The sequence below is a fragment of the Narcine bancroftii genome, chromosome 1 (genome assembly GCF_036971445.1).
Source record: "Narcine bancroftii isolate sNarBan1 chromosome 1, sNarBan1.hap1, whole genome shotgun sequence".
Lineage (NCBI taxonomy): Eukaryota > Metazoa > Chordata > Chondrichthyes > Torpediniformes > Narcinidae > Narcine > Narcine bancroftii.
Genome location: NC_091469.1, coordinates 132,005,291 through 132,019,197, shown reverse-complemented (window position 1 = coordinate 132,019,197; position 13,907 = coordinate 132,005,291). Strand labels below are relative to the sequence as shown.

General features: G+C 40.6%; 1 protein-coding gene across 3 annotated transcripts in view; it reads right to left on the bottom strand.

Moving 5' to 3' along the window:
* Positions 1-13,907, bottom strand: part of irf2b (interferon regulatory factor 2b) — a 116,438-nt gene that overhangs the window by 98,668 nt on the left and 3,863 nt on the right. For 2 of the 3 annotated variants that reach the window (XM_069940136.1, XM_069940157.1), the window contains exon 2: positions 2,706-2,833. The gene's annotated coding sequence lies outside the window, so the exon portion shown is untranslated. Of the gene's footprint in view, positions 1-2,705; positions 2,834-8,663; positions 8,703-13,907 lie in introns of all 3 variants that reach the window. The other variant, XM_069940146.1, reaches the window with a different exon arrangement.

The window sequence follows — 13,907 nt, the reverse complement described above, 5'->3', positions numbered from 1 at the left end:
GGACCCCCCTTGACCTGCTGAGTTTCTCCCGGACCCCCCTTGACCTGCTGAGTTTCTCCCGGAACCCCCTTGACCTGCTGAGTTTCTCCCGGACCCCCTCCCCTTGACCTTCTGAGTTTCTCCCGGACCCCTCCCCCTTGACCTGCTGAGTTTCTCTCGGACCCCCCTTTGACCTGCTGAGTTTCTCCCTGATCCCCCTTTGACCTGCTGAGTTTCTCCCGGACCCCCTTTGACCTGCTGAGTTTCTCCCTTCTGGTGTTTTTACGAGAACCACAGACTTTCGCTCATACATTGATGAGGGGGATCAAGAGCCAAACATTGTCAGGTACCTCTCTGCTGGATAAAGGATACGATTTAACCCACTGAGTTTCTCCAGTGTTGGGTTTTCACGAGGTAGAGTCAAAGGGCCGAAGGGCCTGTTTCTGATCTGTAATGTTCTACGGACCCTGCTCTTCTTTCCGTGCCGGTGTCCCAGGACCTTTCCAGGGCAATCTCCGCGCTCAGGACCGCGCTGTGATCCCGGTCAGCGGTGGCGGAGCAGGTGAGCGCGGCTAATCCCAATCCAGCCCATGCCACTCCCGAGATTGGCGGGGGGTTCCACCCTACCTGCCCGACCAGCCTCGCTCTCCACGTGTACTCCGGGCACCTGCCGCTGGTCCGGTGGGAAGGCGCAGGGCGGCCGGCGGCCGGCGCCCCCATCACCCGGCGGGGAGCCCCAATCTTCCCTCCGGCATCCTGACTCCATCTGCAGCTCCAAGAAACACTGTGCCACTGGGGTTCCGGGCGCTGGGAAGCAGCCTTGGCTTCCCCTGACACCGGCCAGACCGCGCTGCGGTGGGGGGGGGGTGGGCGGGGGGACACGACAGCGTGTTTAAAAAACCACCCACCACTTCTTTTCAAGGACCAGGATTTTTCTCTCTCTCTCTCTCACCCTGGGACACAGCGGTTACTGTGCATGCGCTATACTGGCGCGGCGGCCAGCGGGCCACCTCTAATACATTTTTGATATGATCTTGCGGGCCAAATATAATTATATCGCGGGCCAAATTTGGCCCGCGGGCCAGAGTTTGACATGTGTGGTCTAGGTGGTGTGGATCTTTGATCATTGTTGTTGCTTTCCAATAGGAGCATTCCAGGTAGATTTTCTTAATGGCGGGGAGAGATTTGCCTGTGATATACTGGACTGTGAACATGAGCGGAGGTGTCTGTGTGCAGGAGATTGGAGTTATGAAGAATAAAAGTTTCTACGAACTAGCTGGCTAAAAGGCTGCTTCTGTACTGTATGATCTATGATGCAAACATTCATTAGCCTAGCATTGACTGAAGAATAAACATGGACAAGAACAATAGCAGTAATTCTTCAACTCTTCACAGTAGTCCCATGGGATCATTGTCCAAGTGAGAGAGCAGTTAGGGCTAAATTCTCAATTGCTCATTCAAGCTTTCCAACCTACAACAGGATATTCTGCAATTATGCAGCTGCTTTGTGCCTGACAAGACCTTACCTTAGAAAGAGAAGCAATGAGAGAATGAACGAGTAAGAGAATGAACTGGGTTGCAGCAGAATGAGCTGGTAAAAATAAAAAAATAAAAAAAAAAAAAAAATAAACGGTGAAGGTCAAAGTTCAGATTTATTGTCAGAGTACATGCATGACATCACAAACAACCCTGAGATTCCTTTTCCTGTGGGCCAGGCAGAATTTCTACTTATTGATAGTGCAAAGAAAAAACTGTTCTCAAGGAAAGATATGTATATAAAAGAGAAAAATGTAAACAAAGAAAATGTGCAAACAAACTGCAATATAGAAAATATCTATTCAATATTAAATAATGTGCAAAGTAAAAGGCCTTAAATGAATCTCTAATTAAGTTTGTTTTTAGGAATACAGGGAAATTGAATGTGATCTGGTAACAGAAGATAAGAAACATTAAAAAAAATCTGTGCCTCGTGGCCCGTCAAGCTTGCATTGTTCTTTAATAGGATCACCCTTGACACTTGTCTCTCTCTCTCTCGTATTCTGCATTCTTGTTATAACCCTATATTCCCTATATTCATGGTTTCCTCTGAATTAAAAAAAATTCTCAGCCATAAATAGACCCAACAGCTGAGTAATCACAGCTCCATCGTGAAGGGAATTCCAAAGGTTCACTGGCTGCTGTGTAAGGAGATTTCCTTCAGATCTCAATCCAACACGTGCAGCTTCTCCTCCTGAGACCATTTCATCTCAATATCAAGGAAAGCAGCTTCTTATCATTTAACCTGTAAAGTTTACTCAAAATGATATGTTTTAATGAGATCATGTCTCATTTTTAAAAACCCCAAAGAAGTTAAGGTCATTCTACTCAAATTTTATTCATTGGGCCGCATGGTTGGCATAACAATTAGCGATCGAGACCGGGGTTCAAATCCGGCACTGTCTGTACGTTATCCCTGTGTCAATGTGAGTATTCCCCAGAAGGTCCGGTTTCATCCCACCATTCAAAACGTACTGGGGGTGTATGTTAATTGGCTGTAAATTGGGTGGCACGGACTCGTGGGCCAAAATGGCCTGTTTCTGTGCTGTATGTATAAATTTAAATTTAAAAAATAAATTAGACAACCCACTGAATCATAGTTCTCAGAAGTTCATTTAGCCAAAGAGATCAAGCTTTTTCACACAGGAAGATAATGGAGCAAATGGTGACTTTCAGTTGGTTATACTTACATGTTGGTTAAATTAATCTTTTCGGTCCAAGAATCTTCATGAGTGGTTGACTCATGTCTGCTTTATCCTCAGGTTCAGATCAATTGAATAACCAATGGAAATGGAAGTCAATGCCAGATGTTGGAATCCTAATCAAACAGAGATAAGTTGGAGAGACTCATTATCCATGGAAAAAAATGGATAGTCAACATTTTGGGTTGAGAAATGGAAATGGCAAGCATAAAAAAGGGGGTGAGTGTTATGAGGTATGTTAGAATGGTTATGAATAAATATCACAAGATTACAAGAAAAAGGAACAGAAGCAGGCCATTTGGCCCATCAAGTCTGCTCTGTGAAACCTCCTGAACTAAACTATTCTCGCATCTAGTTCCAAGTTTCGGCCTTGTCCCCATATCCTATGATATCCTGACTAATTAGATACCTATCAATTTCCCTTTTAAATTCCTCCAAAGATCCTGCCTCCACAGCTGCATGTGGTAAATTCCACAAATCCACTACCCTCTGGCTAAAGAAATTTCTCCTTATTTCTGTGATAAATTGGTACTTTTTAATTCTAAGACTGTGCCCTCTTGTCCTGGAATTACCCAACAGGGGAAACATCTTATTTACATCCACTCTGTCCAATCCATTTATTATTCAAAATGTTTCTATGAGATCCCCTCTCATTCTATATTCTAATGAATAGAGTCCAAGAACCGCTAAGCCAGGGTTTCCCAATCTGGGGTGCGAGATAGGATTCCAGGGGGTGCGAGATAACATTTCAGTTTTTTTTATAAATCCATATTCCTTCAATTTGGATAATATATTGGATGATGAAGAGCTGAAGGAAGATTTTATTGAACTGTGCACAAATCGTGTTCTTGAAATGCAGTTTGAAAGCAAAAGTTTGGAACAATATTGGTGTTCGGCAATGGACATGTTTCCAAGACTTTGTGAAAAAGCACTAACTGTGCTCATCCCATTCACGACGACATACTTATGTGAGTCTGGATTTAGGACCCTTTTGTCAATCAAGACAAAATCTAGAAATCACTTGGGTGCACAGGCAGACATGCAGATTGCTACCAGCAACAAAGTGCCACGTTTTGAAAAACTCTTAAGCAATAAACAGGAACAAAAGAGTCTTTAAATTTAAATTGGCTTATGAACATTTGAATATTAGTTCTTTAATTTTTTTAAAGAAATTTCATGCATGGATGAAAATTTAGTTTTTTGGTAGGGTTTATGCAACTTTCAATTTGTTGTAATATTTTTTCTTTTCTATATGTTTCATTTTTGTCTATATATTATTAAAAATTGATTATACAAATTTGTTTTGGTCACCTTCACCTTTATTCTTAAGTAAATTATTACTTTAAGGGGTGCGAGAACATATTAAAATATTTTAGGGATGTGGATTGGAAATGTCATTAGAGATGGGGATAGTGCCGGAGGATTGGCGTATTGCGCATGTGGTTCCATTATTTAAAAAGGGTTCAAGGAGGAAGCCTGGCAATTATCGGCCTGTAAGTTTGACGTCTGTGGTAGGTAAATTAATGGAGAAAGTTCTTAGAGATAGTACTTATAAATATCTGGATAGACAGGGTCTGATCAGGAGCACTCAACACGGATTTGTGGGCGGAAGGTCCTGTTTGACCAATCTGATTGAATTTTTTGAAGAGGTGACTAGGAATGTGGATGAGGGTAGCACGGTGGATGTTGTCTATATGGACTTCAGTAAGGCCTTCGATAAGGTACCACATGGAAGTTTAGTTAGGAAGGTGCAGTCTTTAGGTATAAATTTTGAGATAGTCAAATGGATTGAACATTGGCTGAAAGGGAGAGGCCAGATAGTGGTAGTGGAAAATTGTCTGTCAGGTTGGAGGCCGGTGACCAGTGGTGTGCCTCAGGGATCTGTATTGGGCCCATTGTTGTTCGTTATATACATTAATGATCTAGATGATGGGGTGGTGAATTGGATTAGTAAATATGCAGACGATACTAAGATAGGTGGAATAGTGGATAATGAAGAAGGTTTTCAAGGATTGCAGAGGGATTTGGGCTGCTTAGAAAAGTGGGCTGAAAAATGGCAGATGGAATTTAATGCTGATAAGTGTGAGGTGCTTCATTTTGGTAAGAAGAATCAGAATAGGACATACGTGGTAAATGGGAGAGCATTGAGGAATACAAAAGAGCAGAAAGATTTAGGAGTAACGGTACATCGTTCCCTGAAGGTAGAAACTCACGTGAATAGGGTGGTGAAGAAGGCTTTTAGTATGCTGGCCTTTATCAATCATTGCATGGAATATAGGAGTTGGGAGGTGATGTTGAGATTGTATAAGACGTTGGTGCGACCTAATTTGGAGTTCTGTGTGCAGTTCTGGTCGCCTAATTATAGGAAGGATATAAACAGAGTGGAGAGAGTGCAGAGAAGGTTTACCAGAATGTTACCTGGGTTTAAGCATCTAGAGTACAGGGAGAGATTGGGCAGATTAGGTCTTTATTCTTTGGAGCATAGAAGGTTGAGAGGGGATTTGATAGAGGTATTTAAGATTATGAAAGGGATAGACAGAGTGGATGTGCATAGACTATTTCCGTTAAGAGTAGGAGAGATTGAAACAAGAGGACATGAGTTAAGAGTTAAGGGGCAGAGGTTTAGAGGTAACATGAGGGGGAACTTCTTTACTCAGAGAGTGGTAGCAGTGTGGAATGAGCTTCCGGGAGAAATAGTGGCGGCAGAGTCAATTTTATTATTTAAGAAAAAGCTGGACAGGTATATGGATGAGAAGAAGGTGGAGGGTTATGGTCATTGTGCAGGTAGGTGGGACTAGAGAGGAGTGTTTGGTTTGGTGCGGACTAGAAGGCCTAATGGCCCGTTTCCGTGCTGTAATTGTTATGTTATGTTATGTTATGTTATGTTATGTTATGTTATGTTATGTTATGTTATGGCATAAAAAAGGTTGGGAACCACTGTGCTAAAGCCTTCCTCATATGTAATCATTCTCATTCCTGGAATCATTCTGGTAAACCTCCTCTGTACAGTATCCAACCTTGCTATATCCTTTCTAAGATATGGGGCCCAAAACTGCACACAGTACTCCAAGTGAGGTCTCACCAGTGCCCCATGGAGTCTCAACAACACCTCTTTATTCTTATACACAATCCCCTTTGAAACGAATGTCAACATAGCATTCCCCTTCTTTATCGCTGATCCAACCTGGCGGTCAACTTTCAGGTTATCCTGCATGAGGACCCCCAAGTCCATTTGTATTTATGAGGTTTGAATTTTCTCCCCATCCAAATAAGAATCCAACCGTTTATTTCCTCTACCAAAATGCACAACTGTACATTTCTCAAAATTACATTGCATCTGCCATTTCTTCTCCCATTCTCCTAAGCTGTCCAAGTCTCCCTGCAAGCTTTCAATTTCTTCTACACTTCGTACTCTATCACCTATCTTGGAGTCATCTGCAAACTTTGCCACGAAACCATTCAATCCACAATCTAAATCATTAATATACAGCATAAAAAGAAGCCGCCCCAACACTGACTCCTGCAGAACACCACTAGTGACAGACAATCAACCAGAAAAGGATCCCCTTATTCCCACCCTTTGCTTCCTGCCCATCAACCAATGCTCTACCCAATCTATTATTTTTCTGGTAATTCCATGTGTTCTCATCTTAATAAATAGCACCTTATCGAAGGCCTTTTGAAAATCCAAACACACTACATCTGCAGCCTCTCCCTTGTTGACTCTACTTGAGATTTCCTCAAAATATTCCATTAGGTTGGTCAGGCAGGATCTTCCCTTCATGAAACCATGCTGGCATGGACCTATCATGTCGTGTACCTCGAATTATTCCATAGCCTCATCCTTGAGGGTCAATTCCAATAACCTTTTGACTTCCGAAGTCAGACTAATAGGCCTATTATTTCCTTTTTTCTGCCTCCCTCCTTTCTTAAACAGTGGAACTACATTTGTGACCTTCCAATCCTCGGGAACAATGCCTGAGTCTATTGATTTCTGGAAAATCAATTCCAATGCCTGTACAATCTCCAACGCCACCTCCCTCAGAGCCCATGAGTGTACCTCATCCAGACCCAGAAACCTATCTACTCTTAGACCAAATATATCTTTAAAAGAGATAGATTGTGGGGGGTTTAGTGTAGGTAACACTTCACAAACAGTGTAACACTTCACAAAAGACATTGTAGCAGACTGGATCAACCCCACACATGACTGGCCGAATCGCCGTAGCGAACAGCCACTGCGGCAGGACACAAGGGCTTTCCCCTCACTGCGCAGAAGTTCCAGGCTCCAGGAGCGTATTGCCAGGGGAACGGCCAGGCCTCACAGCAGCATTATGACATCACTCCTGTGAGCCTGTCACCTCCCCTAAAAAGGAATGCGCGTGGTTTGAAGAAATGGCAGTTACTGGTTAACTTGTTTGGTGTGGACACCACTTAATTCAGCAGCTCTGCCTTTAGCAGGGCTACAACATCTCATTTAAAATGCAAGAGCTTTGCGGAAGCTAGACATTGAGGCTCCAGTTGACTTCGCAGAAACAATGAAGAATGCTGATCTATTGTGTATGGGCAATAAAGTCCAGGATCAGAGATACTGATAAGATATTTCGAAGGTTGGGTTTGGAGTCCTGTAACAAGCCTATGGTTTTTAGAAGCAGAGAGAAAAATAAACAGTCAAGTGATTCTTCTCAAGGTGTTGATGACTCCGGTACAGAGGCTGGCCTCCCAGCTCAGAAAGGAAGGGGGAAGAAGAGAAGAGCAATAGTGACTGGGGACTCGTTGATTACGCATGTGGATAGGGGTTTCTGTAGATGAAATTGAGGCTCCCAACCAGTTTGTTGCCTCCCAGGTGCCAGGGTCAGGGAGGTCTCTGATCGATTTCAGAGCATTCTGTCAGGGGAGGGGGAGCAGACAGATGCCGTGGTCCATGTGGGGACTAATGACATAGCAATGAGGTCTTAAAAAGAGACTACAGGGAGTTAAGTAGGAAGTTAAGAAATAAGACCTCAAGGGTGGTGATCTCAGGATTGCTACCAGTGCCACGTGCTGGAGAGGGTAGAAATAGGAGGATGTGGCAGATGAATGTGTCACTCAAGAGTTGGTGCTGGGGGCAGGGGTTCAGATTTGTGGATCATTGGAATCTCTTCTGGGGAAGATCTGGCCTCTACAAACAAGACAGGTTGCACCTGAACTGGTAGAGGAAATAAACGGTCGGATTATTATTTGGATGGGGAGAAAATTCAAACCTCAGAAGTACAAAGGGACTTGGGGGTCCTCATTGCAGGATAACCTGAAAGTTGACCGCCAGGTTGGATCAGCGGTAAAGAAGGGGAATGCTATGTTGGCATTAGTTTCAAAGGGGATTGTGTATAAGAATAAAGAGGTGTTGATGAGACTCTATAGGGTACTGGTGAGACATCATTTGGAGTACTGTGTACAGTTTTGGGCTCCATAACTTAGAAAGGATATAGCAAGGTTGGATACTGTACAGAGGAGGTTTACCAGGATGATTTCAGGAATGAGAAGGACATCATATGAGGAACACTTAGCGGCTCTTGGACTCTATTCATTAGAATGTAGAAGAATGAGAGGGGATCTCAGAGAAACATTTTGAATAGTGAATGGATTAGACAGAGTAGATGTAAATAAGATGTTTCTCCTGTTGGATGATTCCAGGACTTAAGGGCTCAGTCTTAGAATTAAAAAGTACCAATTTACAACAGAGATGAGGAGAAATTTCTTTAGCCAGAGGGTAGTTGATTTGTGGGATTTGTTGCCACCTGCAGCTGTGGAGGCAGGATCATTGGGGGAAGTTAAAGGGGAAATTGATAGGTATCTAATTAGTCAGAGTATCATAAGATATGGGGACAAGGCCGGAAATTGGAACTAGATGCGAGAACAGGTTAGTTCAGGGAGGTTTCACAGAGATGACTCAATGGACCAAATTACCTTCTTCTGTTCTTTTTTCTTGTGATCTTCTAATCTCTTCTGGAGAGAGAGAGAGAAAGAGAGAAAAAAAAAGTCAGTTCTGCAGTAGCCTTTTGAGGCTGCAAAATGGCAAGCTGGCAGGCTTGTTAAAAAAAACCATTTTGAAGACAGGTTCTGAGTTCTGAGTTCAGCCTGTTCAAAACCATTGCAGTTCTTACAAGAAGAAAAGGCCGGCTAGAGTGTTTCTCCTGAAATAAGGGAAACAAGAGGAATTCTGTGGTCACTTGGAAGAAAAAACACGATGGAGCAAGTTTCTTCGGTAAGATACTAAGGTGACTGATTGGAGGAAATCAACGAACAACAAATATCTCTCTGAAACCAACAAGAACCTTCCTGAGCCATGACCATTTAATTTGAAGCACCAGAGCCTGGTGAAGATTCATGAATGTTAAATTCTGTGCAGAACATGAGAATTGTCTGATAACCAGTGAACTTGGAGAAGTGAAAAGTGAATGACTGGACAGTGAAACAGAGAAATTTCCTGAACATATACACATTACGTACACATGCGCTTAGAATTAGAAGGGAGTTAAGTTAGGTTAAGTTAAGTTTAAGTTTAAGTTTAAGATTGATCCTGTTATTATGTTTAAAGAAAATTAAAAGCAACTTTTAAGTAACTGTTGTCTTGGTGAATTTCTATTGCTGGTGGGTTTTGGAGTCTTCTGGGCTCATAACATAAGGAACACGGCTGCAGAGGGACCAAGAAGTAATAGGATACTGGAAAAATTGCAGAAGTGGAGAGGGGTGACAGGTTGGCGATGAGACTACTGAAAGGGAGGCGAAAATTGGGAACAGACTGAGGAGACCAAGGAGATGATTGTGGACTTCAGGAGGAAGTCAGGGAAAATGAACCAATTCTCATCAAGGGCTCAGTAGTGGAGAGGGTAAAGAACTTTAAATTCCTGGGTGTTAACATCTCTGAGGATCTATTCTGGAGCCTTCATGTCGATGCAATCATGAAGAAGGCTCAGCAGTGGCTATACTTTGTGAGCTGTTTGAGGAGATTTGGTATGTAACTGAAGACTCTCAAAAACCTACAGGTGTACCGTGGAGAAGATTCTAGCTGGTTGCATCACTGTCTGGTATGGAGGTGCCAAAGCTCCATTAATAATATCCCAATACAATATAACTATCCATGCTCTGAGTTCATTTGTCTTATCACACTTCTTGCATTAAAATCAATGGCCTTATCAGTCCTTCCTCACTCCATTATTTTAAATTTTGACATAGCAGGCCTTTTCGGCTTGTGCCACCCAAATACACCCCCAGTATGTATTTTGAAGGGCGAGAGGAAACTGGAACACCTGGAGGAAACCCATGCAGAAAAGGGGAGGAGGTACAGACAGCACTGGGTTCGAACTGTCACTGGTGGTGGAACAGCTTTCTGCTAACTGTGCCACCTGCCTATTATGTTCTATTTGCCTCAACCTTCTCATCTACCACACTACCACCTTGAGTCTCATTGCCCTACCAGGCTGTTAAACCCTCTGAAATAGCAAATCTCTTCACCAATATATTGAATCCCCACCACTTCAAGTGCATCCCATCCCTCTCGTGGATTGCCTATGAATTTTTTATGTGTCATTGACATGTTGTGCCTTATCTAGTCTTATATCAGACCCTTTGTTCAAGAAAAATCTATGAATTATGAGTGTAAACTGCGGCAAATTTACATGTCCACATCTCATTCGTTTGAGTTCTAGGATCCAATATCACTTTTAAATGTGTCTGGGATCAATGCCTCCTTATGTATGGGTAACTCTGCTTTCATCAATTAGACAGAAAGGAGCAGATAATCTCAGCATAAAATCAAGATTAAATATTTTAAAATTGTGAAAAGAGATTGTACAATTATGCATTAATTCCTTTTAGGTTTAAAACCAGACTCAGAAATAAATATGAGGAGAATGCAAAGTTAAGTCTTAACAGATGTGCAACAAAATTATTTCCTTTTAGGTTTGGCAGTTTTCCATTGATAATATACTTTTCTCAATTTTCTCTTTCCTTGGTTTGAAACATCAAGCGAGGGCCAATATTAATGAAAAGGCAATTTTTAAATGCATGTGTAGAATTGCAGGAATTAAACCAAAAATCAGAGGTAATGGGTCTGATTGAAATCATGAGTAGAAGCAGGAGTAAACCATAAGCCCCCTTGAGTCCACCTAACCATTCAATATCATGGCTGATCCAAATCTTGTCCTTTTCCACTCTAATCACCATAACCTCTGAGCATTCCATACACTAAGTATTTTGTCTTCAGTGCAATGCATGAATCACTTTAATATCCTCAACAGGTCAGGACAAGTGAGCACATTTGCTAATTTCCCCAGATTATGCAATTCTCATACAATGAAATTGTTGCAAACCTGTTCATCTTCACTCAGTCTATTTTCTGGAACTCTTTTGAATCGAGAAACATGACATTCATTATATTATCCTGATCCATTCTGTCTTTGATTCAAAAATCTAATCAATATTTGTGCATGTATATCTGTTTGCTTGTCTGTACTCCATGCAAATCAACATGGAGCTCTCTGGAAATGTCCAGGGAGGTTTAGTAGAGGTAACATTTGCTGCTTAATGTCATGACCACATTGAATTTAACCTTTAAGGTCATATCAAGTTCAAAAGTATTTTTGACCAGCTTTTACTGACTTGCATTAATGTTTACTATAATTGTGGTAACATTTGCTGCTGAATGCCATGAGCACGTTGATTTTAACCTTTAAGGTTATATGAAGTTTTTTTAGCTATTTTGTTTCAACCATGTAATCAACAACTGAGTGTTTTATTTCCCGGACAATGCCGGGTATCCTGCTAGTTTTAAGTAAATTTAGCCCCATCTTCTATCTAATTGCACCAAGATATTTACTATTTTTTGGTTTTTAGATGCCTTTGTATTTTTCTTCACTATTAGAGATTCCATTCCTTCTCTCTGGTCTATAATTCTTTACATATATTCTTTTTATATATTTTTTTATTTTTCACACTATGAACCATACTGACCAAAATATACACAAACATTTCCCTCTTGAATATAAACAGTGTCATTTTCTCCCCTTTTCCCCCCTTCCTTCTCTCCCTCCTTCATCCCCCCCCCCCCCCACTCACTCAACGCTCAACATATATGATACATTAAACCCATTAAACAATCTCATCACACAATGAAAATAAACAAGAAATTTGTGTCTTCTATTTTTACACACTGGGTCAGTTCATTTCATCTTCTTCTCCTTCTGTCATTTTAGGTGGTGGAGATCTGCGGTAGGATTTCTCTGTTGTGTTCCATGTACGGTTCCCAAATTTGTTCGAATACTGTGATGTCATTTCTTAAATTATATGTTATTTTTTCCAATGGAGTACATTTATTCATTTCTATGTACCATTGTTGTATTCTCAGGCTATCTTCTAATTTCCAGGTTGACATTATACATTTTTTTGCTACAGCTAAGGCTATCATAATCAATCTTTTTTGTTCTCCATCCAAATTGAGTCCAATTTCTTTACTTCTTATATTACTTAGAAGAAGAATGAAACATGGGAAAAGCTATGCTCCGGAACTATGAGAAATACAATAAACACGAGGTTACGCATGATGCAATATAATTGGTTACACAGGCTATACACCATGTCCCAAAAGTTAAATAAATGGGACCCAACAGTATCAGATAGATGTTTTCGTTGTAAGAAGGAAACGGGAACAACAGTACATGCAATTTGGGCAAGTGAGAAAGTGGAAAAGTTTTGGGAAGATCTAAACCAGGTATTAAATAAAATCACAAAAAGCATATTCTTTTTAAACCAAAGTATAATATTTGATATCTGTCATTCCTCTAAAACAACATTTTTAATAATGTTTTCAATCTAAATAATAATGCCTTGCATATCATTTTTTTTCTAGATTTTTTAAAGTACTTAGAAGCAATTAATTGGAACCAATAAAAAATTATCATCTTTTAGTTTGATTGGTTTATTCAAATGTTTTTCTCTTTTAATTTTAAATATGGTTATATCATTTCTAATCACATCTTTCATTGCCATGCTCACTTGAACTGTTTTCCCGTTAAATACTTTTTTTTGCAATCCCTACCTGTCTCTTTTGCTCTCTGTTTTAACCTGGCTAGCATTTTGTAACTCTGTTCCCACTCCAAAATACTTTTGCATCCAGAGATGTAGGAGCAAGAGTAGGCCACATGGCCCTTCAAATTGCTCTGCCATTTAAAAAGATTATGGTTGAGATTACATTGTAACGTCAACTCCACATTCCTATCATCCCCAGTTTCCTTTCACCACTTTGCTTATCGAGAATTTATTTATCAATACCTAAAATATGTTCAGAGATTCTGCTTCCTCTGCCCTTTGAGAATTCCAAAGTCCTTCCGAAAGAAAAAAAATATCACATCATCTCTTATGCGAGCAACCTGTAATTTCTGAATTTCAATCCTTGATGCTAAATTCTCCCACAAGGCTAAACATTAAATCCATATTCATTATGTCAAGAGCTCTCAGTATCTTAAATTTTTCAATCAAATCCAGCAGGTGTAAGCTGAACCTTTCCAAACCTTTCTCCTAAAACGGTTCTGATGAATTGTCTCTGAACTGCTTCCAATGCATTAACAATGTTCGTGAAATGAGACCAACCATGCACAGGACTCCAGTTACAGACTCAATAATATTCTATGTAACTGAAGCAAACCTCCCTGCTTTTGAAATTATTTCCCCTCACAATAAGCAATAAAGTTCTGTTAGCTTTCATAATCAACTATTGTACTTGCTAATATGCCTTTTGCAAACACTCGCAGAAGGACATAGAGATCCCTCTGCAACTCAGGGCTCTGCAATCTCTTGCCCTTCAGATGATATGCTTAATTTTTGGTTTTCCTGCCGAATTTTACATTTTCTTATGATAAATTCTGTTTTCCAGATCTTGGCCTATTCACCTAACCTATCCATATCTCCTCACAGCATCCTTAAGTTCTCTTCACTTTCTATAGGACCAAGGCTCACTTAACTATTTTTTTCTTTATTAGATATCAATGGAAACTTCCTATTTATTTCATCTTTCTGGATTATTTTTTCTTTATTAATCTTTCCTTGTCCATTGCTTTATTTTTGTAATCTGTCCAATCTTCTGTTTTTCACAAATAAATGTTGTTTTTTTCTTTTTATGTTCAATAACATGTTTAACTTTTTTAGTTAACAATG